The sequence below is a fragment of the Pezoporus wallicus genome, unplaced genomic scaffold (genome assembly GCF_028554395.1).
Source record: "Pezoporus wallicus isolate ANWC-B61680 ecotype Strahan unplaced genomic scaffold, APGP_CSIRO_Pwel_v1 contig_6814, whole genome shotgun sequence".
Classification (NCBI taxonomy): domain Eukaryota; kingdom Metazoa; phylum Chordata; class Aves; order Psittaciformes; family Psittacidae; genus Pezoporus; species Pezoporus wallicus.
The window spans coordinates 3562249-3582889 of NW_026639755.1; positions in this window are offsets into that span (position 1 = coordinate 3562249).

Below are 20641 nucleotides of genomic sequence, written 5' to 3' on the forward strand. Positions count from 1 at the left end.
CTAATGTGAAACCCAGTTCATTGTTAAAATTGTCTTTATCACAATGAACAGTTGTGCTTTAGGTTTTTTCCTGCTCTTTCCCAGGGGTATATTTTACTGCTATGCAGGCCTTTTGGAGGATTTTGGTCTCTTGTTTTCACTGATGGTGTGTTTCCTGCAAAAGCTGGGGGAGAATGTGTAATGCTACAGACAGCAGTGGTTATGCCTGCCGAGTTTATTGGACTTGGCATGTGTTAGAGATAATTTTGGAGTTCTGGGGTTGAACTCAGTAACCTGAAGTGATCCTGTCCTGTATTACCTTGCCATGTTCTAATAATGCCAAAACAGATGAAGATGCAGACAGGTTTTTCCAGGCTGCATGAGCTAAAATCGCTGTTAACCTCATCTTCTCTGAGTATTGCATTTTCATTTCCTTCAGCTTTGTTCTGATAGGTCCCACTTCATCTTCAGTCTGCTATGGAGCCTTTCTTAATTTATGACTAAAAGAGTGCATTACTTGATAAAGTGAACAATCGTATTAAAAAACCTCTCTCTCTCTCTTGCCCAAGCTTCTGGTGTGAATCGCATGGTGTGAAGCCCTCAAAGTCTTTCATAACCTTGTTTTAAAGGATGTGTTGTGTGCTCACAGCAGGCTTCAGCCTGTGCATCTCAAAGGGAGGAACTTCTTTAAGACCGAGTAATTTAAGGCTGGTGTAATATTTGGATACGTAGCCTTTGTTTAGCTTTTCTCCATGAGTAGGCTCAGGCAGCATCTGAATGTCCTTCTCATAGTCCCATTTTACATGCCCAGCTTTATCTGTGAATTAGGTACAATCCTATTATATAATGCTGTCAGCTCGAAAAGTCCAGCATTGAAGCAGTGTTCTGTCTTTTAAATGTCATTGACAGATCTGGGTCTCTGCATGAGCAGTTACATTACTGGGAGTTGCGTATCTCTGCAAACTAGGGACATACGTTCCTGGACATGGGTGATGACTCTCATCTTGGGCTGTGTGTGGGAAGAACAAACGAAGTGTCATTAGTCACAACCATGTAAAATCTACTCTAATTTCACTGTAAGACAAAATCAGAAGGCAAGAACACTTGTTGGTACTTGGATTGATAGGATAGTAAGGGAGAACAGATATCGTGTATTCATTTGTTAAGGGAACATGTTCCACAGGCAGCTTGGTCATCAGGAGAAACTTGTTTTCCTATGTGTTCGTTCTGTGTTGTCTGAGTTTCAGCCTGAATATAGTAATAACCAATAGGTGTAACTCAGGTCAATGTCTTTTCTTTTGTATGGATCTTTTGGTCCAGTGTCAGGATGAAGCGTTTTGGGTGGGTATATGGTGAATTTGAGATATTTGGTTGCCACCTCCACTCAATTACAGAGTTAATGGGGATTTCTAAAATACCTTACAAGGCATTTGAATTTGGAATGCAAGTAACTTTTAACCATGTTACATTTGTGTCGTAGGCTATGGTTTTGGGTTCTAATTTATAAATACATAAGCATCTCAAATTCACTAAAATTTCTTTTCTCTTTTGGGAGGATATGCATAAAAAGTCACTGAGAGATTTCTTTCTGTGCACAGCTGAGCAAGCAATTGAATATTAAAATATGAAAGCAAAAGGGATTTTGGCTATTAAATAGGAGTGTAATGGATGGGATTTGATGTAATTTTGTAAGCTATGTACATGACTGTGCAGATAATTCATATTTTAATATTGATGGCAAACATTTTCTCACTAAAATATGTATAGAAAAAGGGAAATTGACTATTAAAGATGTATGTAAAGAGAAGAATGTAAATGATATTTGGAAAGGGATATGCCAACCATGATCTACCCTGACAGCTTGTCTTTTTAGATTTGCAAATTGAAAAGAATGGAATCAGATTACAAGGAAAACTATTATGTTCTTTAGTAATGTACAAAATATTATTCAGATGAGTAGAAGTCCTTTGTTGCTAATACATGCCAAATAATAAATGGAAATGTGTTGAGCAGTCATACTGAAGAGAACAGGAGATTGAAATGTAACTTCAGTTGAAAAATAGCCCTCCTTACTCTTGCAGAAATTGCTATGGTGTGACAACCGTGCAGCTGGCAGTTGCTGAACGTCCTTAAACTTGGTGTTCGTGAGGGTTGTGTTCAGGTTGATGTCCGTGTTACCCAGTTGCTGCATGACCTTTCTGTCTGAGGATCTGATTCACGAATTTATTTTTAATGCAATCTTAACTTTACTTCAGTCTAGGATAGCATCAGTGTGTCATGCTCTGGGCTCCCAGCTCTTACGTTCATACTTGCTTTTCTATGTTAGGATGAGGTTGTGTATGATCAGTGAACTGAAAAGGCAGATGAAATTTGAAAGCTTTTACTTACGTGCTACAGGGAGAAAGTAATGAGGTGTTCTGCCTGATGCCTTTTGATGCAGCCCAGGATATGGTTGGCTTTCTGGGCTGTGAGCGCACACTGAAGCTGGCTCATGTTAAGCTTCTCATTGACCAACAGCCCCAGGTCCTTCTCTGCAGGGCTGCTCTGACTCTCTTCTCTGCCCAGCCTGTAGCTGCGCCTGGGATTGCTTCAACCCAGGTGTAGGACCTTGTACTTTGCTTTGTTGAACTTCATGAGTTTAGCATTGGCCGCCTCTGAAGTGTTTCAGGATTCCTCTGGTTCCCATCCCTTTCCTCCAGTGTATCAGCTGAACCACACAGCTTGATGCCATCAGCAAGGTTGCTGAGGATGCAGTCCCACTGTCCATGTTGCTGACAAACATATTGAACAGCATCAGTCCCAGCACTGTCCCCTGAAGGACACCACCCATCACTGACTCCACATGGACATTGAGCTGTTGACTGCAACTCTCAGTGTGCAGCCTGTTGGTGGTCCATCCATCAAATCCATGTCTTTCCAGTTTAGAGATGAGAATGTTGTGCAGGACAGCATCACATGCTTTGCACAAGTTCAGGTATGCATCAATTGCTCTGCCCCTATCCATCAGTTCTGTAGCCCTATTATAGAAGGCCACCAAATTTGTCAGGCATTAGTTGCCCTTAATGCAGCAATCATACTTGAATTGTTAGAGTGTTTGGTACAAAATACCAGCTCAGCATGAAAAGCAGACCATTCTGTCACTCTTGGCCATGTAGGAATGAATTTAGGGTGTCTGATTATCTGATGGCGAGGAATAGCCCAGGGCAACTTTTACCATGAACGTTTAGTCGAGTTTCTTAGCTTGGGAGTGATGCTCTGATTTTTCAAAAGCTGGAAAAAACTGAAGTTAGGATGGCATGGAAATTTCAAATACGAAGAATGATTTTGTCTAGAAAGCTTTAATCTAACAGGAAGAGGCAGTGAAGTAGCCACTTTCTTGTTGCCAGTTGATACAGCACACAATGCACTGAAAGTGCATTTGGGAAGTGAAGGGAGATGCATGACAGGATGACAGACAACGGTGTATGCAACTATATGTGTAAGGGCAGGACATTTTCTGACTAGTGCTGTCTTTTCTAGTATGATGGGGTTGTTTTTTTTTAATACATTTATTTTTGAGGCATGGGGAAATGGGAGATGGTTTTATATTGTGCCATTTCCTGCAGGGTGCCACTGTTTGAGACATGCAAGTGAAGGAAAGTGAGGAGACACTCTGAATTTAATTAATTAGGGCCGATGCAGAAATGCATAGAAGGAAGTTATCATGGAAGTGGTGAAAGATGTGTACAGCTCACTTGTAGTGCAAAAGGGGTGGCTAACATGAAGAGTAGGTACGGTAAGAGCAATGACTGTATATTGTTGTTTAGAACTTGAAACTCTGGAGGTAGGGATTGCCTTGCTTTTGCAAAATACCTGAGTAATGGCATGGGACTGAGAGATTTTGCTTTTATAGAAGACTTCTGCAGTTTCCTCAGTCTTGAAACGATGCTCCAATGAGTTTCAGATACAAGTGGTGATCTCTTGCTTACTCTGAAAGTTGATTTACAATATGCAATCTAAAACAGAACAAACAAAAAAACCCAAATTGCTGCAATTATAGAGATATTGTGTGTTTTACATCGCAGTGAAAAGAAATCATAATGGCTTTGTTTGCGTACTTTCAGAAGAGGAACAGAATTATTTCAGAATGCTCAATTTTGATGGAAAACAATAACCCTTATTTATTTGTAAGTAATTCGGTCTGTTGTTGATGGTGCCTTTTATTGTCCTGATTTTGGCAGTGCCTTTGTTTTTCCTTTTTTTTTTTCTTTCTTTTTAACCTTATCTCCAAGTCAGAATGTTCAGGCAAGAGTTTCAAGTGATATAAATAGGCAGAGTTCTTATGAAAATGGTGCAGTCGTTTCTTCATTTAAATTGGACTGACTATTCTCATTTCTAGTTAAGTAATAGCTGTTTTCTCATTGTAAGCAATAGCATTTTGCTTTTTAAATTAAATAATTGCTTTCAAGAGCTTGAGAATGATGCAACAGCAGTTGTTGAACCAGTGGAGTTATGCAGAATTTGTAGTTTTCATCTATCACTAATAGAAGTTATATGTGCAGAGCAAAAAGATTATAGCACTGCAGGCAGGAATTTATGAAGAGCTGTATTCTTCTGGTTTTATGCACACCCTAGTGTAAGGCAGATGGAATATTTTAGGAGGAAGTATGTGTTTGCGTTTGTATCTGAGAGCATGGTATGTAACAGGGATGTAAAACCGCCTGAGCTTGGGAATGTGAACCATATAGCTTTGTCAGATTTGAGAAACAGTCTGAGGAAAACCAGTTTCAGAAGAAGACTGAGACATAATGAATATGCAGATAGCTTTCTATTAGTTGGAATTCAGTTCATAAATCTTACCTGTTGCTCTTTGGCTCAGTTTTCTTAAACCACATCTGCATATATGAACACATTTGTAGTGGTACTTATCAGTCAAGTTGCTTGGTATTCCTCAGAGGTACCTTTGATATTGCTTATAGCTTTACTGTGCTTTAACCAGTGAACTCAAGTTTTAATGTTGGATATCTAATTCAGATTTGCTTCTGGCTCTGTATATCTTTTCATTTTCAGCAGTAGTAGAAGCCTTAGTGAAAGAAAAATGCATCTATGCAGCCATGCTGAAGAATAGCTTGCCAGGTTTTTAACAAGTTCTGTAACATACTTGAACTGTAGATGTGTGTCTAGGCAGGGTAGTGTCATTCTCTGACAGGGATGTAGGGGAAATACAGTTGTTTCTAACCATTTTATCTTCTAAAATCAGTGGGATTTGCTCATAATAGAGAAAGATTCTAGCAGCTAAAACCTGAGGTTTTAACTTTGTTGGGTATGGTCTGTAGCAGTTCATACTTACTAAATCACATATACATTATTTTAATTCTGGAAAATCTTTAAGGAGACTTTTTTAAGTCCAGTTTAGTATTCAAGTGACCATGCCTTGTAATAGTTGTTTTGATCTGTTTCTTCTCTAGTGATTTCTAACACTTGGTTTTTGGCCGCTGCTGGACACTGAGCTGACATTTAGTGGGAATAATCATAAAGCATACAAGATCGACCACCTGCATGGTACAGGAGTGCCCATTACTTCGTATGTGAAACTGGGATTATTTTGTTTTTCTCCTAAAGTGCATTTATTTCAGTTTTCTCATCTTGGATTTCATCAGTGTTTTACTGCCCAGTTATTCAGTACTGTCAGGTGCCCCTATAGCCAACACACATTCAGGTTTTCTAGGTGTTTTGTACCAAACTGGCAGTGGATGTTTAGGAAGGATTTAAGGGTTGAAACCTCCTGATTAATTTATACTCCAAAGACTCTATAATTTGGATGTAAGACGAAGACTTGGTTTTGCTTTAATTGTAGCTAAAGTGAAGAAGGCAAAGTTGGAACAACATTGTAGTTATTATCAGGGTTTAGAGAGGCAGGGTTAGGTTGGTTGATTTTTTTCTTTCTTTCACTTTCTTAGGTGAGGAAGTTCCTAACAAAAATAGAATCATTGGAGTAAAGTAAAACGAGAAACACCCAAAACAATAAGAGTTTTGCTTAATATGTTGAATGAACTGTTCTGCTGATGTCCTTGAAGTAACAGGACTGTCTTCATACTGCAAGGACTAGTAAGATCTTGACCATTAAAGCAGAGAGGCAGGACTGGAGTTTTTCCTGTCTCCTTTATGCTTTTGCAGCTTCTTCTTCAGTTTTGTACTTACAGGATAGTTTTTGAAGGCACAATCAGTTTCACAGTACCACTGGCCAGAAAACAAGGCTTTGGATGGGGTGGGAGCTTCTGGTCTTTCAAGATTTGTTCTAGCTTGAACTGCATTTGTCTTGAAGGCAGAGAGACCTGAGAAGCACCAGTCTCAGCCATCAGCCTACCTACTGAAAATCCAGGTTGTTTTTTGTTATTTTTACTGGAATTCTTTTCAATTAGGATATTTTTTTTTTCCCCAGGGATGTAAAATTCCTTGTTCTTACTTTTTAGAAGTGTTTCTTTATTGTCAGATTTGTAGGTTTCTTACTGCTTCAGCTTATTTAAGTATTTAATTGAAAATAAATAGGCACAATAATGATGAATTTAATGGCAGAAGAAGTTTGTAAATGTGGAGAGATACCACTGTCCTTCAAGGCTATGTCACTGCCCACACAATGTAGAACCCCACAGTGATTTCTCGATCTCTCTTACAGCTCAGCTTTCAGCAACATCCATAATACATGGCATTAAGTATTAATTTGGGCTTTTATGCTCCAAGGACATTGCATGCTGGTAACCAATATATTATCCATACATTTTTGTTCTTCCTGTTCCACCTCATACTTACTGGTAGATCTTGCATGTTTGTGTTACTGAAGGGACATTAGATGCAGTAGTGCCCTGACAGCTTTAGTATCTTTCTAAAATGAGCTGTTGTGAATGGGTAAAGTTCTGATACACAACTGTTCGAATTTAAGCCGTCAGGCATACAGTAAGAGCCTGAATGCTGTATCGTACAGATCTTGTCATGCCTTTGCTCCTTAAGATCAGAGCAGTACCCTTTTCTGTGTCTCTCTGTTAGTCATTACAAGGCAAAGATGTTATTCTGATCGCTCTTAAACCTTGTGTATGTTGTTACTGTTTCGTTGCCCGTCTAGCTAAAACATTCTACACTTTTAAGATCCTTTTCCCAAGGTCTTTAGTTTTCGGAGAGACCCAAAATAGTTTTTCTTCATACATTGTAATGCTGTGAACTGCTGAACAGCTCCTGTGAGACACTGTGTGTGCTCTCCTTGCATTAATTTCACTGGGCTTTAGGTGGGATCACTGTGAAAGAAACTGTGGCAGCTTACCTCCCCCTGATGAAGTCTGCCTGCTTTTTAGCTAAAAGGAAAGGAACTGTCTGAGGTAGCTCACTTGTGCTAACTCAGTGAAGCGATGTGCAGAAAACAAAGCCATCCAAATGGTCATTTTGGAAGTTCACGTGGCAGATGATTGCCTGTATCTATGAAGTTACTCTGTGGAGTGAGCGGGGGGCTGAATCCGGTGAAGAAATCATCATCCCCCTTTAACAGCCAAACAATCCTGAAAATAGGAATTCTGGAAAGCTGCTGCTTCGGAGTCTTGGTCTAAATCTCTGAAAACCTGTTTCTAATCTACTGATCAGACATTTCTGGCTGTGTATGTGGTCTGCTGTGGTGGTACCTGTGATGCACCAAGAATAAAACTCCCATCCCATTTTGAAAGAGTATTCAAATGGTGCTTGACCAAAATTGAGAACTGTACAAGGGCAAACCAGAACAACCCTCACTCTATATGTTGATAGTGCTTTCAGCATGTCCAGAAAATGGATTAATAGCAATGTGCAGCAAAATTCTTTGGCTACAGTGTCTTCTTTTAAAACAAAGGACAAAGGCAATGCAGCTATCTTAGAAGTTTGCTCTGAGTGTAATTAAGCAGTGTTGTGAAAAGAGAAAATCGTTCTTAAACATCACTGCTTTTGCTTGCTTTGAACATGCTGTTCAAACCAAATAGGACAAAATGGTACAGTTTAAGCCCAGAGACCATTAAAGAGTGTTCTAGATTCGTCACAGATGGGCATTTTTTTTGCATTGTTTTTTTTTTTTTTTTTTTTTTTTTTTTTGGTGTCATAAATAAGCTGAGACATGAATTTCCCCATTTGTTTTGTTCATTGTCAAGGTTTCTTACTTCCTTCTTCAGCTTATTTAAGTGCTTAGTTGAAAATAAATAGGCACAATAATGACAAATATAATAGCAAAAGAAGTTTGTAACAGGGATTGTTATTGTTTAATTCGAAGCATCGGGGATCAGAAGTTCAGTTTGAAAGTTAGATAAACATTGAAGCAAGAGATGATCTCTTCCAAGAATTTACCAATTACTGCAGCAGCTGAAGTGTTGAATGATTCATGTTTCAGATTGGAGTTTAGCCTGGTCTATTCAGCGTTACATTTTAAACTCATTTCTCTGTGTGGGAAACGCATTTTAGCTGAGGGCAGCTAGTACCTTGAGATCTTTAATTTCCATGGATAGCAGGCAAGATGATGCTTGCAAATGCTGTCAGAAAGAGGCCTACTTCTAAGTAAAAAATCTGCTGGATTTGTAAAGCGGTGGTTGCGAAGTTTCTTTTTCTTATGGCAAAGAGCATGTTGACATTATATTGATGGCATTTGAGTAAGATCTGTCTTGGCAGTGCTTCCTTTCTGTGGGCAAGAGATGCCTGTTGATTTATATACTTGTGCAATTAACTTCACTCTTAATGTATCTTATCTTAGAGGCTGACATTCTGTGAAAGTAGCCTTTAAAATAATACTGTTATTGAAGTGGTCAGCAGAAAAGTCATTAATTATAGATACCATTATAGACCTCATTTAATTTAGTATTTGGTACTTATTTGTTTTTTGCCTCTGGCTAGATGATAATGAGTGAATTCACTCATTTTGCATGGTGTTCTGGCCTCTTAATAGCACAGAAACATTAAATACTAACACATTTTATGTGTGTGTGTGAAAAGCTAATGAATTTACTCTCTTTTTTTGCTGTCTGCAAGCTTGTGGCTTTTGTTTTTGTTTAGTAATTAGCAGCTGTTAAAGCGCTTCACACATGCAGCTTCTTAACGGGTATCTATAATCCCTAATTTCTGGATGTTAATGATTCCTTTTTGTTCTAAAATGAAACATTGCCAAATTATTGAAATGGACAGCCCTTTGCAGCAAACAGGTAATACACTCTCTGCTTCTTTATACATATTTTTGTGGCATCTGAAATACCATCACTGGCCTTAAAATTGATGCAGTTCGGAATGAATGGGACAGCTGACAGCCCTTTGTTCAGGCAGCTGGAATACTCAGGGGGATCTTGCTGAATCTCTTCCATTTCCATCTTATGTTTTCCACATGGAAGAAGGCTTTACAATTGAAATTAATTAAAATTTTAGGTTGCCTGTGCTCTCCTCCTTCAGATCACTGCAGGAATGGTTTATTTACCTTGGGAAGTGCTGGAAACAGTTGGTCCTCTGTCCCTGAGTATTTGTTATTTCTTTTGGATAGTTCAGTACAAGTTTCATTGCACTGCTTGTATTTCTTGTTTTCTGCTTTATTCTTTCTTGTTAGATTTCAATTTTAAGCGTGGAAAGAGTTTTTCAGTGGAGTTGTGATAGGAGAAGGTTGGGCAAAGCTCACATAAAGTGACATGTAAGCCTCTGGTGAGCTAGTATGCTCGAACTTCCCTGTTTTCTGTTTATATTAGTGAGGGAATTGTATTTATTTAGGTTTTGGGGGCAGTTGAATTCAGAATTGTACAGATTTGTCCTCGAGCTTGAAGGAAAGGCAGGAGTGAGGAATGCATGATTTTGTAAGGAAAAGAGAATGGGAGGCCAGCAATTCAGGGCTGTGCTTCAGGTCACTTCTCAAGTTACTCATCCCATTACTTCTCCTCCCTCATTCTCTGCTCCTCTTAAGCCTCTTTCCATTTGATGCCTTAAGAAACTTCCCAGTTACGACATTTTTGTGCTCTTCAGATGAACTCCACCAGTGTGTCGCTTTCTGATGCTTTCTGTGCATCAGCCTCCATGTGCCTGTTCTCCCTTTGGTCTTGTGGAAGGTTTCACTGTGATTTGTCTGTAGTAGTGCAGGAAACTCACACAGTGGAGCCCTCTTTATGGGCTGGGTACTTTGAGAATGTAAAAAGTCCCCCTTTTGGATGCAATGTGTCTGTTTCCTAAGAAAATAAACTTGTAGGACATAGAGCAAGCCTGCTTTGACTTGTACACATCCACTGCTACAGACAGCAATTAAAGTAAGGAGAGGAGAACAGGGATTTTAAAGAATGCTTTGTATGCAAAGGCCTTTTTGTACATGAAATATAAAGAAGGGGAAAACTAATTTAGGCTTTCCGGAAGTTAAACACAATCAGTTAAATAGTGGCTTAAATTAAAGTTCATGTCTTGATTTTCCTTTTAATGGTTATGATTCATGTTCACTGAATGAATAAATGAAAATTAATGAACCCTGGAAAATGTTAATTTACTAATAGAACGGAATTACCTTATGAAACTATCATAAAAGGTGTTTATGGACTGTAAACAATATGCTCTAAGCCGTATCACGACTCTTGTCTGAGATTTACATCATGTGTTTTGGGGGGAATAACAGTTGATAAACATTCAAGACAGCCAGATTAAGTTTTTTAATGTAAAACAGAATACATGCTGATGAAAACTGATGCTTATTGAGAGTCCTCAATAATGATTTTTACTTTATAATTGGGAAAAGGCTCTGAAGGTGGAGGAATAGGAGTTACTTGGGTGTAATAACAGTACAGGAAGATGCGTGTGCAGAAAAGAGTATGAAGTACAAAGATGTGCATGCAGAAAAGTGCCTGGTTGAGCCAGAGTTAGACCTTCAGAATTTTGTTTGCTTTGGAAACAGAAAACGAAAGGTAGTGCCAAAATGAAAATAAATACACAAAAGGTGAACGCAGGTGGTTGCAGCAATGCAGGCTCATGCTTGAATAAAGAAGGTCAGGACCAGGACTGAACTACAGAAGCATTCTGCAGTTGAAACATTAAGAAGTCTGTTCATGTACCTTTATCGTATAGGTGAACCTTGTCAGTTGTCTTTTGCATTAAACGTATGTTGCTGTCTGCATCTGTTGCTCTCCACAGAACCCACTGCCTGTATCTCACTGAAACCAAAAGCAGAAAGGAAAACCCCCAAACAACCCTTCCGTGTGAGGGATAGTGAAGTTGTGCCTCAGGATTGTTTCGCAGGGTATCTTTCAGTTACAAAGGGGCTATAGCTCATTCTTTTTGCAACTGCATGGAATTTCTCTTTGGTAGTTTTTTGGCATCTAGACAAGTGATGGCTTGTCTTTATATGAAGATTTTGCAAAATGTAGCTATACAGCTGTCCACTAAACAAAATCACACAGCTGATCCATCTCTTTCCTTGCAGTTCTTCATGATGTTCATGACATTTTATTTGTCTTCTGTCTTGCACTCCATGGGATATTATTAGACCAGTTAGTATGTCATCTTTAGCCAGTGGCCAGAAGATACAAGTCATTGTGTATAAATGTTGATGTTCAGTGGCTAGTCTGACATTTTCCAGAATTGGAAAACCCTATGTTCTATCCGTGTTGTCAGCTTTCTATAGAGTAGCTAAGGAATAAAGTGCTGCTTTAGTGCTGCAGATTTAATATGTGAGACTTCATCGGAGTTTTTCTTTTGCCATTTCAAGGACTACTTTGAATGTTTAGCCATTTATCCCTAAACAGCAACGGCTCGTATTTTCTTGGATCCAAAAAAGAAATACTCTTTCGAGAGACATTACTCTGTTTTGGCAAGCTACTCAGTACTGTCGCTCCTGGCTGTGTCATTGCTTATGTCTGTCATTTAAGGCTGCTCTCGTTTAATTCTCCTAGTCTAATGGCTGTGGTACTGTGAGGCTGTACTCAGGTCATTGGGAAACCCTCTGGGTGATTCTTATTGGAATTGTGTAAACTAGAGTGACATAGAAAGCTTCGTGAATGCCATGGCTAGCTTAAAAAGCAAAGGGTATGATAAAAATAAGGCATTTGTTTGTCTACCATCTAACCGAACAGCTTTGGAATATATAAGGCAGTGATTTAAAACACATCCTTTCTTCTCCCTTCTTCCTCGTGTCACTCATGTAATCCAATTGGTGCTAAAAATGAAGTAATTCTGTAAAAAGTTTTTTTGGGGGGTTATTTTATTTTATTTTTGTTTTTATTTTAAATTTTTCCCCAGATGTATTCAGTAGGATAGCTTTGTCATCAGCCAGGATAGTACCTAGTGGGCTAGTAATAGTACCTAGTGGGCTAGTCACTTTCCTGTGATACCTGCGGGAGTGGTCCTAGGCATTTACAGTAGCGCTTCTCTATAGTTTGTTAGGCTTCTGGATGTTCTGTGTCTTGCTGTGGTTACTTCCACAGCTGCACTTACCTACTGCTTGAAGTCATTCCTAGCCCTCCTCTAGCCTGTCTTCTCCACTGTACAGTGTTTTAACTCAGGATCTGGGCCATAACAAGGAAAACGCTAGCCTTTGCTGGAGTCTGTGACCTAGTTGCTGCATGCTTCCTTCTGGTCTTAAGGGCCTGTTCCTGATCTGTGCAGTGGTGAGGAGAGGTGCTTTGGCTTGGTTTAGGATTGTCAGAAGTGTTTGAGCTGTCCCGTGTTCTTGGGAAGCTGGTGAGCTGCTCCATGGGGGTATCATGCAGCTTACCCTGATGCTGGGGGGATGCTGTGTTTTCTAATGCACAGTAACAAGACAGAGTGATCCTAAAGTTACCCTGAGACCAGGAGGTGTGCTCAACCCTCTCCTCTCAGTAGCAGAGTACTGAGAACCCCTAGGTACCCCTCTCAGATGTGGTTTTGTCCCAGAGCATCTCCAACCCACAGGTCTCCTAGGTACACAGCAATTGCTTGTGCTTGTGTCACATGGGTGGTGACATGTGGGTAACAGAGACAGGGTGATTGAACATCTTGGCTCATTTAATAAAGGTAACGTGTGGATTAAGAAAACTTCCAGTATAAATATATGTTTCTGGAGAGTGATTTATTGTAACAATTTTTTGCTGTTAACAGTAACTGCTTAGCAGTAGTGATTTTAATTAGCAAATTGCTTTTTTCAGCTTGAAAGCACTGTAATTAATTGCTGCTATAATTCTTTGTATTGTTTGGGATTTCATTGCTGATTCTTAATTACACCGTGTCTCTAGGAGCAAAAGGTTTGCAGAAAGACTTGTATGGAAGAATCCTGTGGAAGGTGATGCATGTGTCTCTGAAACCAGTTATATTTGTTGGTTGCAATTTATGAGTGTTTTTACCAGAATAGCTATGGAAAAATGTGCTATAACACAGTCCTTTACTGCATTTGGGGGACAAATAGAACCATTACAGTTTTGTTAATGATAATGCGTTTTGTTTTTCCTGTGAGCCCTTGGAATATGAGTAATACCATCACAGCTTCCTTTTCAGGTTCGAAAGGACTTTCAGGCAGTGTTGCTCACAGAAATAGCCACTCCAAAGTGGGCAGAAAACTTCTGTCTTCTATGGAATTTTTCTTGCCTTGACCTCAGGAAAAGAAAAGCCTTTCTAAAATGAAAAAGCCATCTGTTATGGCCCATTAACTGACATAGTGTAACACGAAGGAAGTCGGAAGCATTTGTCAAATTATCAATAATAGATCACTTTTTAAAGTAGAAAAGTAGCTATTCTGTAAAATGACATTGCCAGAATTTAGCTACAGTAAAATGCTACTGCAGAAAACCAAATGAGAAACACTTTTCTAAACTTATCCCAAAGGAACTGTTAAGTGTGGTGCATTTGAATCTTGTTCATTGCTTAGAGGAAGAACTGGCCAAGGCATAATTAGAGTGCTTGGGGAGAAATGAAGAACTGCTACTGAGGAAGACTGCAGCTTTTGCTGGGAAGGTCTTCCTCAGCCTCACAGGCATTTCAGGTGTTCTTCAGCAAAGAGATGTATTGCTGCATGTAGGGAAGAGAAGAGTAAAGGTATTTGTTTTATGAATCTGTTCTGAATGCAGACTACATGTTTGAATCTCACACCAGCATGGCTCTGGTAGCTATGAGTTATGCTGAGCTACCCATGTGAGAGGGATTCCTGCCTCTTAACAGAAATCTTTGGACTTTGTGGTTGGAGTAGAAATGTAATGTTTGTGCTTACTCATGCATGCACAAGCCCGGACAAGCTAGGGTAAAGGAGGCTGTGATCAGTGGTTGCTTCCATGCTGAGCAGAAAATTGCCAAGATGGGACATAAGGCCATACAAAGTCTTCATAACTTTCTTTGATTAGATAGTCTGTTCTTGCTACTGCCACTGTTATTTCTGGGAGCAGCATTTTTACTGTTAAGGATAAATCAGTGATTTCAAAGATCCTTTTGTACTTGTAATGCTTCAATAAGCTCATTTCCAGTTTTCATATATACCATTTCTGGAATTTAATAGGATAATATGTGGGGCAAAAAACATAAATGAGCGACTGTTGGCAACTGGGTTATCCAATTTTCAGTGCAGTCTTGCTGACTTCATTTACCTGCCTGCTGTTTGGAAGGGGATCCTGGTTTTACAAACATTAGCAAGTTTGAGATCAAGCCTGTTCAAGGTAAAACACAAATGGGTATATTTACTGTGATGAAATTCACGGTAAAATGCTCAAAACCCAAGGATGCTGTAGCTTGCATTAAGTCTAGTTCAAATTAAGGAAGTCTTCCTTGGCCCTGAGGAATGTTTCAGTAGTTTTCTGACAAAGAAAAGTTAGGTCAGGTTGTGAAGTTTGAAGACTTTGTTGTTAAGGTCTTTTTCTTCTCCAACCATACAGTTTTTACTTGACTACGGTTGAGTCTGAGTACATTTCTGCTACAGGGTTTTATACTCATAAATGGGCTTTGATACTTACTTCTTTCTTATTCTTCTTGAAAGTTCCTGGTGTTTGATTGAAGGCTTTACCCTAACAACCGGGCTTTCAAGAGGTCATTACCACTATCTTTTCTTGGTCTTCAGAGCAATGTGTCCAATCCTTTCTTGCTATCATTCCAGACAATATTTATTTAATATCTTCCCTAAATAAAAGATAATCAGTACTTTTACTTGTGCTTTAGACAAGGGTGTTACTGTGGTTTTTTACCCTGAATCCTGAAATGTTGTTGCAAAATGCAAATCCAGATTCCCTCAAAGCATGGAGGATGTTCAGGTCAGTGGAGGCACTTCATCTCCGAATGGGAAGCTTATGCTTCAAGCTACAGCCTGCACTTCTAGTGTATGGCTAAGTAAAGTGATTTCAAATGGTTTGCAGATTGCAGGCCGTGATGAATGAGCACTGAAAACATTTGAACTGCTTTGCTTTGGTATCAGTCTGTTGTGTTAAGAGAGAGCATATGGCCAGATCATGCGGGCCCCTTGGCTACTGCGAGCGCTGGCACCTCAGCAGATTTCTGATCAAGAGTGTCTGATATCCACACGTGCTGGTGATGAGTCGGTGAGGATTCCTGCTCCCCTTACCGACAGCCGGGATAACAAGATACCCAGATAACATGCATGCAGATGGAAACATCGCTTTTTTCCCCGTTAATGGGAGACACATGGTGATAAAGCTGTTTGTTTGGGAGGTGGAACATATTCTAATTTAACACTTGAACTTCGCCTGGTGGTGTTTTTAACACAAGTTTCTAACAACCCGAACGATTTGCCTTATGCACAGATTTTGAATAAGGCTTCTGTATCCAAGACTGTATATTCTAATGTAATCCAGATTTTAATTCAGTCTTCTATAGTGGTACCATTGTGACAATTTTCTTCATGGTCTAGCAATTACAGTTGGCATTTGCTGCACCATAGAAAACATCTTAGCTATACCTGAGTGGACTTTGCTGGGTTTTTTTCTTCTCGACAGAGGTATAGGTAACAAAACCCCTGGCCATTGCTATAGTGATGCAGTAGAGAAGTGATTTGTTTGCAGTTAAATCCACCACTTACTCCAAAATTGATTCTGATTCTTGAAGTTGCTTATAGCATGCGAAGGCAAAAATGTTCTTTAAAGAAGAAAACCTTATCATTTATCTTTGTTATGAAATTCTTCGGTGATCAATAAAGACTGTCTCACCCCAAGAGCTGAAAGACTCACATTTACATCTTGTCATGCCATCTTAATAATTCTGAAGAGGGAAACTGGCTCACTCTGTGAACAGGTGGTATGAGCAAGGTGAGAGCACTTGGTGAGTTCTTTCTTCCCCCCCCCGCCATTGTATTTCACTGGTATTTCAAAATACAGTGAATAATTGTAACAACAGTTACAGGGAAATTATCTGTAATCAGATAAAGAATGATTTCCATTTCAAACACAGTCTACTGGTTTTAAGTTTCATGGTAATGAGTACTGTTAAAAATGGGGGGGGGGGGGAATAGGGGGAACCTGTTTTCTCCAACTCAATCTTTCAGACTCCTAGGTATCAGAGAGAAAAGTAAGTAAAGTAGAAAGTGGCTTCTTTTGTGAAATTGCTGGTTTCTGCAGCTACGATTCTGCATCGCTGCTGTTAGATTTTTACTCCTTTTTATATATGTATATATATATACACACATTTTCTCTGTGAAGTTTTTGTCATAGATATACTCTTGGCAGCATAATAAGAGCACCAGATATGTCCTATAAATAGTTTGTTACCATAAGCTGTGTCCTGATTACCAGGGAAGTGGTGGAATGCAATTAACTTCTGATCTTACAGGGCAGAGACTATTAAAGTGTTAAATTAATAATAGGCAGAAAGGAAGAATGTTGTTTTCATATTACTGTTTTCAGAGAGTGTTTGAGTAGACAGGAGTGCATAGCTGGTTTGTGTAAGGACAGAGTTCTGATGAGAGCTATCTGCGGGGCTTCATTGTTCCAGGTTTCTGGTGGGTCAGACCCTTTGCAGGAGTGATGGCTGGTATAGGTCCAGCACAGTCAGTAGGCAGGCTGCTGGTTTTATTCCCTCTGAAAAATGGCACTGATTTGGTCTCCATTTCTTTCCATGCCAGCCATGGTTGCATTTTAAAGGGACTGCTTTTAAATGGTTCACTTCCCCCATAGGAGATGTATTCTCTTTGCTCTTGAAACTGTTAATGCTCAGTGTCTCATGACAGAGACTCTGAAGCTAAAATTAAGGTGATGCTTTAAGACTGCCTGGTCTTTATGGAGGACAGTATGGTGAGAAAGCTGTTGAAAATGAGAAGGAAAGGGCATGTAAAGGTAAAAGGAGTAGAATACATTGCATGTTGGGCTCCAGAGGTGGAGGCTTGTGGGGTGAAACCCTGCAGGGCAAGGAGAAGGAAAGAGTGAAGAGGTGTGGTTGGATTTTGAGAGAGAACAATGCTGCAGGGAGCAGCAAGAGCCCTGCCAAAGGTTAGAGGAAACAAAGCGTGATCTCAGAAGTTTAACTTCTGTTAAATAGTCTTATTTTGAACAAAGAAGAGTGGAGTCCTCCTAGAAGAGGATCGTGGAGTCCCATGAGACCATTCTGTGGTGAAGAGGTTGAATTAATCTGATGTGTTGCACAAGAAAAGGCTCTAATCCATCTCCTGTTTGTGTTGTCAGAAACAAACAAATGTAAACCAGTTTTCTTTGTGTTTTATTTATAGCTGCAAGTCCTTGCAACACACTGTTCCTCTGTGATAACCTTAGGCTGCACTTTGGCTTTTCAGACTCTTAGGATTTCTGTGGAGCAAGCTTTCTTCTGCATCAGCTCTTAACTTTGGTTACTGGCACGCTAGGCACCTTGTAAGTCTCAGACCACTGAACTCTGCCACAGCACTGCAGGTAAATTGGATGTTTTGTGGAGCAGACTTTAAGCCTGCAAATGACTTGAGGCTGTTCTGAAGTTTATTATTTCTATTAGTATGTGTTGTAAGGTTGTCAAGATAGTAGCTTTTTTTGGAGTAAGTGGAAAACAAACTTTTTTAATGGATACTGTAAGTGAAGGTGGGGTTCAAGCATGAAAGAATTCTGTGCTTCTGTCTGAAAATGCCAATGAAATAGAAAGTTGATGGAAAATACAGCAAGAGTAGTTGGGTACATGTCATCTGCTCACTGTCTCAGTTAGCTCTGTTGTGGGCCCAGCACTGTAAACAGGATGATTGCTCAAGGTGGTTCAAATTACTGCTGGGGATATGTGTATTGGCTTTTCCTTCACTTGAGCCTTTTTTACTGACCACCAGTTCTGATTTGGAGGTGGTTTCCAGGCAGTTGCTACAATTGTTAAATGGTAGAGCAAAATAAGCATATTCTAGAGCTTAGCTGAAGTGGGAAACCTTTACAACATGGCATAACAAGTTCCACATTGCTTAGTTGCCCTCATTAATTACCAGGGAAGTCTTGTCTCCTAAACCAGATCCTTACCATGTATATTAGAGATTTTAGTTCAGTTTGGAATAAAATCAAGACTTCATTGCAAACTCCTGTTTTTAGTGTATGTTTCAGGTTTGTAATGACTCACTGTATGGAGAGGAATCCTAAATTGCTCCCCACCTGGTAAAGTCAGTGTGGTCATGTCCCTTCATTTGCTTAGAGAATGTTTTGACACCAGTTCTCTTGATAGTTCTCTTGATAGTTCTTTTTATTTATTCCTCATAAAGAACCATGGATTGGGTTGAGAATAAAGCCTATACCTAAGCATGTGGCTGGGTTCTTCTGAGCATTTGGTGAAATCTCAAGATATGGATATACTTGGTCACTGACTGACTGATGTTGTTTAAGCAGGAGTTATGAATATGGAATGCAGACACTGTATGTATTCATGATCCTCTGAGTATCCTCATGAATAATGCTTGAAGAAGCATGACCAGCTGGTCGAAGGAGGTGGTCCTGCCCCTCTGCTCTGCTGTGAGCAGTTCTGGTGTCCTCAACATTAGAAAGACATGGAGCTGCTGGGAAAGTCCAGAGGAGGCCACGAGGATGATCATGAGGCTGGAGCACCTCCCATATGAAGACAGGCTGAGAAAGTTGGGGCTGTAGTGACAGGACAAAGGGGAATGGGTTTAAACTTAAACAGGGGAAGTTTAGGTTAGATATAAGGAGGAAGTTCTTTACTATAAGGGTGGGAAGGCACTGGAATGGGTTGCCCAGAGAAGCTGTGAATGCTCCATCCCTGGTGGTGTTCAAGGCCAGGTTGGACGGAGTCTTACGTAACATGGTCTAGTGTGTGGTGTCCCTACCCATAGCAGCGGGGTTTGAAGTAGATGATCTTAAGGTTCTTTCTAACCCTATCTATTCTATGATTAGGTAAATCAGAGATTAACAAAAATGATGCAGATCTGTGTGGCTGGGAGTTTTTGCAATATTGATCCGCCTTAGAACGTATACTGGTATTCTTGCTGTGTTCAGTGCACAGATCCACTTCATTTTGTTCTCAAGTTGAAGCTGTAGGATATGTAGCAAGTAGGGAGATAACTTCCAAACAGATAGAACCAGGTTATCAACAATTTCAAGAACTATTGCATGATCTCCTTGATGCAAAGAAAAGATACTGGAAACAGAGATCAGCTGTGTGCCTCATGGCCAAAATGTAATACCCAGATTGTTCAAAAGCAAGGTTCATTGCTGTTTTCATTATACAACCTATTTGTATTTCAGAGCAATTTCAGATTGTATTGGCCTGAAGCATAGTGCAAACATGTTCCTTGAGATAACATGACATAAGTACAAAGCCATCATGATAATAACTTTAGCTTTCATTTTTTTTCTGGAGGGTTTTCTTGTGGTATAGGTAAATATGCTCAGGTTTGTAACATTTTTCTTTAAAAATAAGTTTTGTCTTTTTTTTCATATGCTTTAACTGGGCGTTTTTAATGGATTAATTGTAAGACAATGCAATAGTTACAATCAGCAAGTAACTGTTGGGCTTGTGTGTTATGTTAGGTTGGGGTAAAGGAGAATGTGAAAGTCTCTGGTTTAACTTCTTGATATTCATGAGACGTTCCCTAACTGTTGTATTGAGAGAAACAGTATACACTGGTTCCCAGTTCACCATATCTACACTTCCTCTGTAATACATTTATGTATCTTTAAAAGCATTCCACAGAGAGGAATATTTCCTTCAAAATAAAACCTACTTATTTCTGCATTTAGGCACCAACTTTTGCGTAGAGATTTTGAGCCCATCTTCTCAGTTCATATGGTGCAATTTAAGATGACTTAGACTTAAATCTTTAGACAAGGAAAATTGCTGCATCTAACAACTGACTGCTACTGAAGGGGCTACACACAAAGGAACAGCAAGCTGCTCTCACATGAAATGATACTTAGATCTCAGCACTTGATGAAGTGAAAAATGTTCTAAGTGGATCTGGAAGGGTAACAGAGCCATAGGTAGAATTGAGGAAGAAGTTACAGAAACTGAAGAAAATTAAAACCAAGTACTTTTCAGGAGAGAAAATATAAATCCATGTCAGAAATAACATAGCAGAACTAAGTAGCAGAGTGCAGACAAGGTAATGGGCCAACCAGATGTGAAGAACAGGCTCTCTGGGTCTTAACATCCTAAGAAAAATACCAACAAGCAGAATGGAGAGCAGCGTAGCCTACACTTACTGCATGGGTAACCCAGATTTAAGCCTAGTTTTCTTTCTTATAGGTAGCATAAAATGGCCCAGGCCAAGAAGGTAAAATTACCAGAGTTACCTAAATCTGAG